Source organism: Gossypium arboreum, chromosome 12 (genome assembly GCF_025698485.1).
Source record: "Gossypium arboreum isolate Shixiya-1 chromosome 12, ASM2569848v2, whole genome shotgun sequence".
Classification (NCBI taxonomy): Eukaryota; Viridiplantae; Streptophyta; class Magnoliopsida; order Malvales; family Malvaceae; genus Gossypium; species Gossypium arboreum.
The window spans coordinates 76,183,577-76,197,220 of NC_069081.1; positions in this window are offsets into that span (position 1 = coordinate 76,183,577).

Consider the following 13,644-nt stretch of genomic DNA (forward strand, 5'->3'; position numbering starts at 1 on the left):
GAACTTGGCATAAAGCTACTTATCTCTCAAAGTTTGTAGAACCGTTCTCAAATGCTCCGCGTGCTCACCCACATTACACGAGTAAATTAGTATGTCATCAATAAAGACCACTACGAACTTATCCAAATATGGTCGAAAAAAGTAGTTCATCAAATCCATAAACACCGCCGGGGCATTAGTCAAACCAAAGGGCATGACGAGGAACTCATGATGCCCGTATCTTGTTCGAAATGCAGTCTTCGGTACATCTTGCTCTTTAACTCTCAACTGATAATAACCAGACCTCAAGTCTATCTTGGAGAACTCCGTGGCTCTCTTCAATTGATCGAATAAATCATCAATTCTCGACAAAGGATACTTGTTCTTCATAGTTACCTTATTAAGCTATCTATAATCGATACATAACCTCATCGACCCATATTTCTTTTTCACAAACAACACTAGTGTGCCCCACGGTGAATAAATAGGTCTCGAAAAACCTTCATCCATTAACTCTTGCAGCTGTACTTTCAACTCTTTCAACTCTGTTGGGGCCATTCTATAAGGAGCGATCGAGATAGGTGCTGTACCAGGGACCAACTCGATACCAGATTTAACTTCTCTAGCTGGAGGTAATCCGGGTAACTCTTTTGAGAACACATCTATAAACTCACAAGCCACTGGTACCGATTCAATCTTAGACTCAGACACTTGAGTATTCAACACAAAAGCGAGATAAGCCTCATATCTTTTCCTCAAATATTTTTCAGCAGCCAAAGACGATATTACTCTAGGCGATTTATTAGGTTCATCTGGTCCAACCCGAAGGACATTCCCATCTGCACATTTCAATTCAATAATTTTCCTCCCACAGTTTATTACAACACTATGAGAAGTCAACCAATCCATCCCAAGGATTATATCAAATTCATTAAACGACAATAATATCAAGTTAGCCGGAAAACAATGACCTCTAATTGCCAGAGGACAATTTCTACACACTTGGTCTACAAGCACATGTTTTCCTAAGGGGTTGGACACGTTTATCTCAAATTCAGTTAACTCTACTATTATGCTCATACGAGGTATCAATTCCATACAAATATAGGAGTGGGTAGACCCCGGGTCAATTAAAGCAACAACAGATATATCATGAATAGGAAAGGTACCCGTGGTCACGCGGGAGACTCTGCCTTTTCACAGGCACGAATAGCGTAAGTCCTTGTAGACACTCTGCCCTCGGACATCACTGCAGCATCTCTTGGCACACCTCTACTAGTAGCCCCGCTTCTGAGTTCTTCTATGGTTTACCCCTCAATAGAGCACTACTTGCCTTTACTTCTTGCTTTTTCTCTCCCTCTTCTAATTTGGGACAGTCTCAGATGAAATGGTTCAATGACCCACATTTAAAACACCCTCTTTCTTTACCTCGGCACTTACCAAAATGGCATCTACCACATTGCGAACATTCTGGCCTAATTGGCTAAGCACTACCCACGCTTGCGGCAGAAGTGGTATGGGTTCTAAAAGTTGCATTCTGCCTATTCTTGTTCCTATTAGAAAACCCGACCGAAACATTCGATCGGGTAGTGAATTCCTTCGATCTCTTGGATAAGGTCTGATGTAATTTTCCCATCTGTCTCTTCTTTGAGTCCTGCGACTCAATAGCAGCTTTTCTCCATTCTTTAACCATCTCTTTTGCCTTGCACGCTCTCTCAACGAGCACCACAAATTCTCTTAGCACTAAAAAGCCAACAAATACTTAGATATCCTCATTTAGACCATCCTCAAACCTTTTGCACATAGTGGCCTCTAAGGACACGCACTCCCGTGCGCATTTACTGAGTTTCACAAACTCTCGTTCATATTTCGTCATAGTCCTATTACCTTGTTTCAACTCTAGAAATTCCTTTCTTTTCTAGTCTATGAACCTCTGGTTAATGTACTTCTTTCGAAACTCTTCTTGGAAAAAGTCCCACATTATTCACTCTCGGTACCACAGACACGAGTGTGTTCCACCATCGGTAGGTCGAATATCGCATGAGTGATACGACACACTTCACGCACTCTTCAGGCGTGCAAGACAGTTCATCAAATACGCGGATGGTATTCTCTAACCAAAACTCTACTTTCCTGGGTCGTCATCTATGTTAGCCCGAAATTCCTCAGCCCCTTGTTTCTAGATCTTGTCTACCGAAGGCTTCTCTCTCCTAAACAAGTTCATACCTTGCGGAGCTACCGGGGCATACTGAAGAATCATAGGAGGTGGGGGAGGTGGAGTGTTCAGATTTACTCGAACGAACTCCGTATACCAAGCATCCATCATTCGGAGGTAGGCTTCGCTAGCCACTTTGCCTTGGCCCATAGTCACAGGCTCACTCTCCACTAGCGCTGTCCTTTCAACGGGAGCCACCGCATTACTCTCCACATCATCCACCGTAGCTCTATCAAGATACATTTACTATATAAAAATACAATTTATAATTGTCAAAAAACATCAGACTATCAATATACAGTTACGACATGTATAGCTAGACTCGTACTCTTGCTAAGTTAGTCCTAGAACCGACTAAACCATAGTTCTAATACCACTAAATGTAGCACCACATGCCCGTATCCTACGTCGGGACAGAGTACAAGGCGTTACCTAACTTAAACTCTTGCTTACTACCAATTTTGAGTCTCCAAGACTTGGACAAATTTAAAACTTTCACAAGCTTATCAACACGTCCTTAATATAGGCCTACGAGACCCAAAATACCTATCAGAAATCATTCGAAAACACTTGGGGTTCTTTAGTCAACTTTAGAAAAATGACACCTGACACAGGGGCACACGCCCGTGTAGAAGGGGCAACACGCTAGTGTGACTAGGCAATACAGGGACACGCCTTTGTCCAACACCAGTGTGGAATCAATTCCAAATGCACACCTACATGGGTTTTCACACGGCTTGGCATACGTCCGTGTCCTTCACACGGCCATGACACGCCCTAGCCCGTGTGCAAAAACCTGGACATTCTGTTTCTGAAGTCAGCATTTCTTAAGGGTCACACGGCCAAGGTACACCCCCGTGTGCTAGACCGTGTCATTCACACGATTGAGACACACGGTGGTATCTCTTCTCATGTGTTTACTATCATGCATACTGACTTGAAATTTTTACGTGCAGGGGACACACGGCTGAACAACACGCCCATGGTGCTGGCCGTGACACATGCCCGTGTGTCTACCTGTGTAGACAAAATTAGGCTATTTATCAAGCCTCTTTGCCACCCTTACCTACACAACCTACACAAAAGCAACCAAAACCAGTACAAGACTATTTCATGCAATAAAATCAGCCACAATAGACAACATTTCATTTGTTCATTCTATTCATCCATGAACATAACACCATTTGCATATATCAAAATGAATATTAGCCATCATTCAAGGCTTAGTACAAAATGAGGAATTTATCCCAAGCCAACACATTTGGCCAAATTAATAACAACACAAAACACAAGTTTAGTTCCCTATACATGCCATATTCAAAAATATAAATCAAACTATATCGAATGCTTTGATTGATAGTGTGATTGATATCTCTAACTCCAGTTGATCCTTGAGCTAGATAGGCGGCACTATAAGAAAAAGGAAAGGAGAGGGAGTAAGCATATAGCTTAGTAAGTTGCTTATACATAATTATACAACAATACTTTGCCAATCATCAACAAGTATCACAATACACAAGTGGGCATAAGCAAAACTTACTCATCAATATTCAATACACATCATATAGCATATAATATGGCTCACATTTTATACAACCAAATAGGTACCTGTAGCACTCACAACACTATTATACTTTCATCATTAACTAGAAATCAGAACTTTCACCGTTGATCCATTCAGAATGCTACTGGATATTCCATAGCCTCAAACGTGGGGTAAGGTGCCAATGCTATGTCCCAGACATGGTCTTACACTAACTCATATCTCAAGTTGATGCTAGTCCCAGACATGGTCTTACACTGACTATCATCTCGCAGCCAATGCATGTCCCCGACATGTCTTACCTTGGCTTATTACTCGAGGCCGATGCATGTCCTAGACATGTCTTACACTGGCACTCATCTCGATGCTGATGCTATGTCCCAGAATGGTCTTACACTGGCTCTCATAATGTGGCCAATGCATGTCCCAAACATGTCTTACACTAGCTCACAATAACCCATATGTCACGGCTTGAATATCTAATTTATTTTCTAGGTTCAAACGGGAACTCTACTGTCTCTATTCTCATCACATTTTCGTATTTCCACAGGTCAAGCAATTTATGCTATAATAATTTTAATACAATTCAAATTAATATATTATCAATGTAGATGTATTATTCACATACAACTGACCTCGGATTACAAAATGTGGCGACTAGTCAATTTAGTCGATTTGTTTGGCTTTCCTTCGGTCTAGGTTCGGATTCAGTATTTCTTGATCTATAATAGAAAATTACACTTATTTAATCACTCAACAAAATTAGGCAATCAAAAATTCACTTCTTTGGTAAAATGACCTTTTTGTCCCTAGACCTTGACAAAATGACCATTTTACCCCTAGACTCAAAAATTGATTTTTATCAAATTTCTTCGTATCTTAAGACTATCTGAACCCTTTTTAATCTTATAGCAACTCCAAATTCCTGCTATATTACACATTTATCATCTACTTTACAACTTATGCAAACTAGTCCTTTTTTTGTATCTTCATAAAAATCCTTTCACAAAAGTTGTTTATCACACCACTAAGCTTCATATTATTCCATGAAATTTCAGAAAACACCCTAGATGCTCTCATGGAAAAACCCTATACTTTCAACCATTTTGAAAAATAGTACCATCATTTGAAAGCTCATGCTTTTAGGGGTCCAAAAATGTAAAAATCTTCAACAAAGGGTATGAAAATCACTTACTTCTAAAGATGATAAGTTGCTGCAAGTTTCAAGCTTCAAAAACCTCATACTACTAGTAAAAATTGGTGAAGAATAAAAATAAAAAGGATGTGGCCTTTGTTTTATTTTAATTATTAAAACTAGTCAAAATTGGTGACCAAAACTCACCTAATTTTGACTTTCTCATCAATTTGTATCCTATGGCCAGCCAAGCTATTTCTATAGGGTCTAATTATCTTTTAAAGACCCCAAATTTAGGTTCTCTTGCTATTTGACACTTTTAGCTATCAATTTAGGACTTTTACATTTTATGCGATTTAGTCCTTTTTTGCAATTGGGCTCACAAACGTCAAAATTATCTCACCAAATTTTTCATACACTAATATAAACATGCAATGACTCCAAAATAATGATAAAATAATTTAGTCAAATCTGAATTTGTGGTCCTGAGACCACTATTCTGACTAGGCCCTAAATCGGGTTGTTACAAGTTATATGAGGAACTTGTAAGACACCTTCGGGATAAGTTGAAGAAGGGAATGAAATTCATGCAATTTTGTTATGCTAAGAATCACGAAAAATGTGTTAATAATGTGCAGGCATGTTAAATACAATCCTATGACAGGAGTTCTTTGAAAAGTATGTTGAAAGGACTTTGGAAAATCTATGATTGAGAAAATGTTGAATTCGTAATTGATGGGAACTGTGAGGACATAAAAAAGGGATAATTCAATAAGTTGAGCATTAAAATTTTCTAACAAGTGAAGTGAGATCACCACCTTATGAATGGATATGTATCCCAAAGATATATGGATTTCCTTTTGATTTGCCACAATTTGTTGTGGTAAATTAAGCTATTTTTGTAACACCCCAAACTCGGCCCAGATGTTATGTAACACCCCGATCCCGAGACCGTTGCCGGTGTCGGACACGAGGGGTTAACAAGCCAAAACCTCTTATGGCACCGACCAATTTGACATTTCCAGGCAAGCTGGAAAACTGCGTCGCTGTCGCCTTAAAAAGCATATCTCGAGTTTCACAACTCAGAAACTGATTCCGTAAATTTTCCCTGAATTTAGACTCATATATCCGTCCATGGATGTATTTCTAGAATTTTTGGTAAGGCCAATTGGTACAGTTTATTAGTTAAAGTCACCCATGTTGCAGGGGTCGACTACACTGCCTTCGCGCGTTACAACTTGAATATCTCTCTGTACAGGGTTTCAATACTGATGTCGTTTGTTTCTAATGAAACTAGACTCAAAAAGGAATCTTCACATATAAGGCATGACTTCTAATTCATTCTGGATAATTTATGGTTAATTTTCAAAGTCGCGACAGGGGACCCAGAAACCGTTCTGGCCCTGTCTCACGAGAACTTTAATATCTCTCGGTATACTGTTCATATGATCGTTTCGTTACTTTCATATGAAAATAGACTCGTCAAGGTTCAATCACATAATTTATTCACTATTTAACACCATTCCTACAAATTTTTGTGATTTTCCACATCCACGTCACTGCAGCTGGCAGCATCTGTTTTTAAGGTAGGCTTTACCTATAATGTAGTTCCCATGGACCAGCTATAGTCTAGTCATACTTATGTCCAACATATGATCATATTTAGCCATATTAATGGCTGATCATGTGACCAACTCTCTCATTCCAAACCATAATCACATCATGAAACCAAATATAATTACAAACCACATATGGTCAAATTCCATACTCCACCTTTACGAACCATTTTCGCATGGCCGGACACATATACATCACAAGGTACTTAAAAACAACCGAGGGTAGTCCTATACATGCCATATCCAAAACTCAACTAAAGGAGTACCGAAAAGGGCTTTGATAGTGTGGTTGACTTCAACTTCTATGATCCCGAATCCGATCGCTAACGAGCAAAATCTATAAACAGAGAAACAAAGAAACGGAGTAAGCAATTTATGCTTAGTAAGTTTCGAGTCATAATATACACACAACCAAAGCATAGCATTCAAGTAGCTAAACAATAATTCATATGCACAATTTCTCAAAGACATGCTTACTTCACAATCCCAACTCTTATATTCATACACAAATAATGGCCTAGTTAATGCCGATAGCTCATTTATCATTAGAGCGAATATTCATACGACTTACTCATAGTGTGCGAAGCACACACAAAACATACCTTGTTGTTGGGAATTTCACAAGTGCATTAACTGAAAATTTTCCAGCAAGTTCAAAGTTCTCGAATCACATACCTTCGGAGTTTATCCGGATATAGCTACTGCTCAAACGCCCGGGACATAGCCGGTTATGGTAACCCGCACAAAGGCCTTGGGACTTAACCGGATATCACAATTTGCACAATTGCCTTCGGCTTAGCCCGATATCATAACTTCGCACAATTGCCTTGGGCTTAGCCGGATATCACAATTTGCACAATTGCCTTCGGGCTTAGCCCGGATATCACTCGAACATTCATACACATCTTTGTTTCAATTTCATAACACAACTTTTATGCACAATTCACTTAGCAAAATATCATTTCGGCTCAATGGCCACATACAAAGGCACAAATTCGATTGCTTATTACTTCATTCAATCGAATCAAAATCTAAGTTTCGATACTCGAAAACTTACCTCGGACGTGGTCGAACGATTTGACGGCTATTCGACGACTTTTCCTTCCCTTATCGGATTTAGCTCCCTTTGCTCTTGAGCTTAATTTAACAAATAAATTGGTTTTATCATTTGAGCATCGAAAGAGGAATTCAAGATACCTAGCCAATATATATGCTCATTAGGCATCAAAGTTGTATACGTACAAAATCACGAATCGAACTCAACACATTAGTTAATATTCCTCTTAGCCGAATTTTCTAAGCCAAGAATAGGCATCAATATGCTTGCCTCTAACCGAATGCATGCACACCAATTTCCCCTCATGTGGCCGAATATGCATGTCCATGTTGAGGCCAATTATGCACTTAATACCACACAAAAACAGCATGCATTTTACTAACTAACGCATTACATATTGTAGCTCAATACACATCTCTCATGTACTTCATAACCGAAACATCATCACAAGCAAATATATACCTTGAAATAGTATATATGTCATGCCAATACATCATGTGCAAACATGTATACACATATAGGTGCAAGGCCGAATCTCAAGGGGTTCATACCCATCCAAACACAAATTTTTACCAATCAAGTAACAAGCATAAATCATGCTCATGAATGCACCATGGCCGAATACATCACAACCATACTCTTTCAACTTCGGTCATGGTTAAACAAAGAATTCAATGTCCTACTCAAGAATACTAAAAAGAAATTTCAAGAGTAGTCAATCCATCATTACGTGCATCGTCAACAAGCTTCACATTTAGCATGCAATGGCTTTAACACAATATCAACCTTGGCCAAATACCATTTTTCATGGCATAGCAAGGATTTGAACCATGGCTAACATGCACATCAAGTTAGCAACCAAACAAGCATGAATCTCATGACACAACCTCAACATACCTTAATCTTGATGCAAGTTTAGCCAAATCTCCTTCTAGATCTCTTCTAAACAAAGAAAATGAAGCAAAAATCTCTTCTTCCTCTTAGGAATTTCGGCCAAAGGAAGGAGGGGAAAAGATGAACAATTTTTTATTTTTCTTTCTTAGTCTTTGCTCAAAGAAAGGATGAATGACAACTTTTTTTCTTTCTTTCTCTCTAGCTACGGCACCATGGGGGCATCCATGCTCATTTTTTTTCATTTCTTAATTCTTTCTACATAATGCACTAACTAAACATGTTGGAAACATGTCCCCTTGCCCATCATCTAGACATGGCCGGCCACTCATCCAAAATAAATGGAGTTTTTGACATGCAACTCCATTTATTTTGCTTCATTCCTTTATTAACCTCTTAAAATTAGCTACATATTTTTAAATCCTTTCACATGAGTCCTTTTTCTTTCAATTCACAATCAAATTAACTAAATCAAAGAATTCAAAATTCACACATGCATTTTCCCATATTCTAGACAATAAATATTACGTTCGAGCATGTCGGTGACTCGGTTTAGCGGTCCCGAAACCACTTCCCGACTAGGGCCAATTTTGGGATGTCACAACTCTCCCCCACTTAAGAAATTTTCGTCCCCGAAAATCTTACCGATAAATAGGCTCGGGTATCGCTCTTTCGTAGAGTCCTCAAGTTCCCAAGTGGCTTCTTCTATCCCGTGTTTGAGCCATAACACTTTCACTAGCGGAACCCGCTTGTTTCGCAACTCTTTCACTTCACGTGATAAGATACGAATCGGTTCTTCCTCATAACTCATATTGGCTTGAATTTCAACCTCTGATGGACTAATCACGTGCGATGGATCAGATCTATAGCGTCGAAGCATCGAAACAAGAAAGACATCGTGAATCTCTTCGAGTTCGGGGGGCAAAATCAAATGATATGCAACTGGACCGACTCGCTCAGATATCTCATATGGCCCAATGAACCTCGGGCTCAACTTGCCTTTACGGCCGAATCCGAGTATATTTTTCCAAGGCGAAACCTTGAGAAACACTTTATCTCCCACCTGATACTCGATGTCTTTTCGTTTCAGACCCGCGTACGTCTTCTGACAATCGGAGGCTATCTTGAACTTTCACGGATTACTTTCACTTCATTCAGCATCTCTAATCAAATCCACCGAAAATTTTGCTTTCACCGAGCTCGGTCCAAAAGCGATGGCGTCACGGCATTTACAACTGTACAAAGCCTCGTAGGGTGCCATCTTAATACTTGATTGAAAACTATTGTTGTAAGCGAATTCAATCAAAGGCAAATACCGTTCCCATGAACCACTGAACTCGAGGATGCAACATCTTAACATATCCTCAAGTATCTGAATTATCCGCTCGGATTGACCATCGGTTTGGGGGTGAAAGGCGGTGCTGAAATGCAACTTGGTACCCAAAGCTTCTTGCAACTTCTTCCAAAATCGCAAGGTAAATCTCGGATCTCTATCGACCACGATGGAAATAGGCACCCGTGTAATCTCAATCGAGAAGCATACAATTCGGCTAGTTTGTCCATTGAAAAACCCGTACGTACGGGGACAAAGTGAGCCGACTTACTCAATCTATCTACAACGACCCAAATCGCATCCTTCTTACTTGCTGACAATGGCAGTTCGGATACAAAGTCTATTGTGACTCGATCCCATTTCCACTCGGGTATCGTGATCGGCTGAAGTAATCCTGAAGGCACTTGATGTTCCGCTTTCACTTGTTGACATATTAAACATCTCGAAACAAAGTCGGAGATGTCTCGTTTCATACCATGCCACCAAAACCGACGTTTCAAATCGTTGTACATCTTCGTACTCCCCGGGTGGATTGCCATTCGGCTACAATGGACTTCGTTCAGAATTATCGAGATAAGTTCCGAATTCTTTGGAACACACAGACGACTTCTGAACCTCAAACTATCGTCATCATCGATTTGAAATTCCGAGTCCTTGTTCAGAACACACTCAGCCCGTTTTGCAACCAACTCATCGTCAACTTTCTGACCTTCACGAATTTGACGTATCAATAATGGTTTGGCTTTCAATTCAGCTACTAACACATTGTCGGGTAGAACAGACAAGTGTACATTCATCGCTCGTAAAGGGAATAGTGATTGACGACTTAAGGAATCCGCAACCACATTAGCCTTTCCCAGGTGATAGTCAATAACCAGCTCATAATCCTTTAACAGCTCGAGCCAACGTCCTTGTCGCATGATTTAAGTCTCTTTGAGTCATCACATACTTGAGACTTTTGTGATCCGAATACACATGGCACTTCTCACCAACTAAGTAATGTCGCCATGTCTTTAAAGCGAATACGATAGCGACCAATTCGAGATCATGGGTCGGATAATTTTCTCATGTGGCTTTAATTGCCTCGGCGCGCAGGCCACAACTCGACCTTCTTGCATCAATACACAACCTAACCCAAGTAGGAGGCGTCACTATAGATACAAACTCTTTGCGATTTGGGTTACACTAGAATTGGGGCTTTAGTCAAATAAGTTTTCATTGATCGAAACTTTTCGACATTTCTCCGACCATTTGAACCTTACGTCCTTTTGGAGTAGCCGTCATTGGCGTGGCTATCGTTGAGAAACCTTTACAAATCGTCAGTAATAACAAGCCAGACCTCAAAAAGCTCGAACCTCGGTAATATTCTCGGAGGCTTCGAGTTAAGTATGGCTGAAATTTTGTTGGTCGACTCGAATACCGTCTGAGATATCACATGCCCCAAGCTAACCTCTCTTAACGAACTCACACTTCTGAACTTAGCATATAATTGCTTATCCGTAAAATTTGCGGCACTAACCTCGGTGTTCAGCATGTTCGGTCTCATTTCTTGAATAGACCAAGATGTCATCAATGAACACGACTACGAACCGATCCAAATATGGTTTGAAGATCCGATTCATTAAATCCATAAATACCTGCGAGGGCATTTGTAAGCCCACACGGAATCACTAGGAACTCATAGTGACCATATCTAGATTCGAAGGCGGTCTTGGTGCGTCCAGAATCTCGAATTCGCAATTGATAATAGCCCGATCTCAAATCTATTTTCGAGAACACCGAGGCTCCCTTGAGTTGATCGAACAAGTCATCGATCGTGGTAGCGGATATTTGTTCTTTATCGTCGCTTTATTAAGGCGGCGATAGTCGATCTACAACCTCATGGTTCCATCCTTCTTTTCACAAACAACACTTGGCGCACCCAAAGGCGAAAAACTCGGGCGAGCAAAACCTCTATCCACCAATTCTTGCAAGCGAGCTTTCAACTCTTTTAATTCGTTGGTGCCATATGATACGGAGCTATCGAAATTGGAATGGTACCGGTACCAATTCGATGCCAAACTCTATTTCCGAGCGGTGGTAAACCGGCAATTCTTGAGGAAAACATCCGGTATTCACAAACCACCGGCAGAGATTCGGGTTTCTTTTCTAACTCCTTGTCATCTAGAACATGCGCAAGGTATGCTTCGCACCCCTTTCTTATGTATTTCTGAGCCAACATTGCTGATATTACAGCTGGAAATCCCTTTAAGTCCGTAGACTCAACCCGAATTATCTCGTTATTCGTGCACCTCAGATCAATAGTCTTGCTTTTGTAATTTACAACCGCATCGTGCATGGTCAACCAATCCAAACCAAGAATAACGTCGAATTCGTCGAATGGCAAAAGCATCAAGTCCGCCAGAAAACAAGAACCTCAAAATACTAGGGGACTTTTCTTACACACTTTGTTGACGAGCACGTAATGACCCAAGGGTTTGACACCGAATTACAAACTCGGAGACTCAATGGGCAAAGTCTTCTTTGGATGCTAAGGTTTCGTATATATAAGAATGAGTAGAACCGGGGTCAATCAAAGCAATCACATTAGTATCGAAAAGAGTGAGGATACTGGTAATAACATCTGGTGAGGCGGCATCCTCGCGTCTTGGCGTATGGCATAAGTCCTAGCAGGAGCACGAGCCTCGGATCGATGGTGGCATCTCTAGATCCTCTCGACCGCCACTAGCATTGCCCGTGTTTCTAGGCGGCCTACCTCGAGTTGTGGTAGCACCGGGTTCCCACTTTGATTTACGTTTGTCGAGATAAGCTCGGGCAATCCTTAACGAAATGATCGGTGATCCGCACTTGTAACAGAGGCGGTCACGGAATCTAACTCCCGAATGCCATTTGCCACAATATTGGCACTCCGTTACATCTCGACAATCATTGCCAACATTGGCGATCGAAGTGACTTCAGCGTGCCCATAGGGGTCTATCGCGGTCTCGTCTAGAAAAGCCGAAATGTCTCTAGACCGGCCTAAGCCATCTCTAAATTTCTTTAATGACTGTGGGAAGGGCTTCCCCGAAGACCTCTTACGAAACTCCCTTGCTCCCACTTCAGCTTTTCTTTTCTCCATACTGAGCTCCTCGGCTTTGCACGCTCGCTCGACAAGAGCCACAAACTCTCGGATTTCCAAAATGCCAACATACAGCTTTATATCATCGTTCAGTCCATTTTCGTTCGTAGTTGGTAACCGACATGGAACCTTGCTTAAGATCAAGGAATTCCTTTCATTTTTGGTCCATAATCTCTGACTGATATACTTCTTTCGGAATTCAGTTTGGAAGAACTCCCAAGTTACTTGCTCTCTAGACACCACAAAAGTCAGAGTACTCCACCAATAGTAGGCGGAATCGCGTAGCAAGGAGATAGTACACTTTAAGCATTCATCGGGTGTACATGATAACTCATCGAGCACCCGGATAGTGTTGTCCAACCAAAATTCAGCTTGCTCGGCATCGTCGCTATCCGTAGCTTTAAATTCAGTAGCCCCATGTTTTGAATTCAGTCATTGGGGCTTACTTGACCTACTTGGTCGATTCTGGGAGGTATTGTAGGTCTGGGGTTGCATTAGTCGGGAATGGAGGTTGTGGAGCAGTAGTGTTAGTTCAAATGTATTGGTTAAACCAATCATTCATCACACTATAAAAGGCTTGCTTAGCCTCATCATTCGGATTGCTGGCAATAGGTTGAGAGTCCGCCGGTGCTGTCCCTTGCGCGGGAGTAGGCGCCACACTCTCCACATCATCAGCTATTGCTCGGTTGGGATCGGGATCCATTGCTATAAACAAACACAACCTCAAATTGTCAGAAATCACCACACTATCAATTT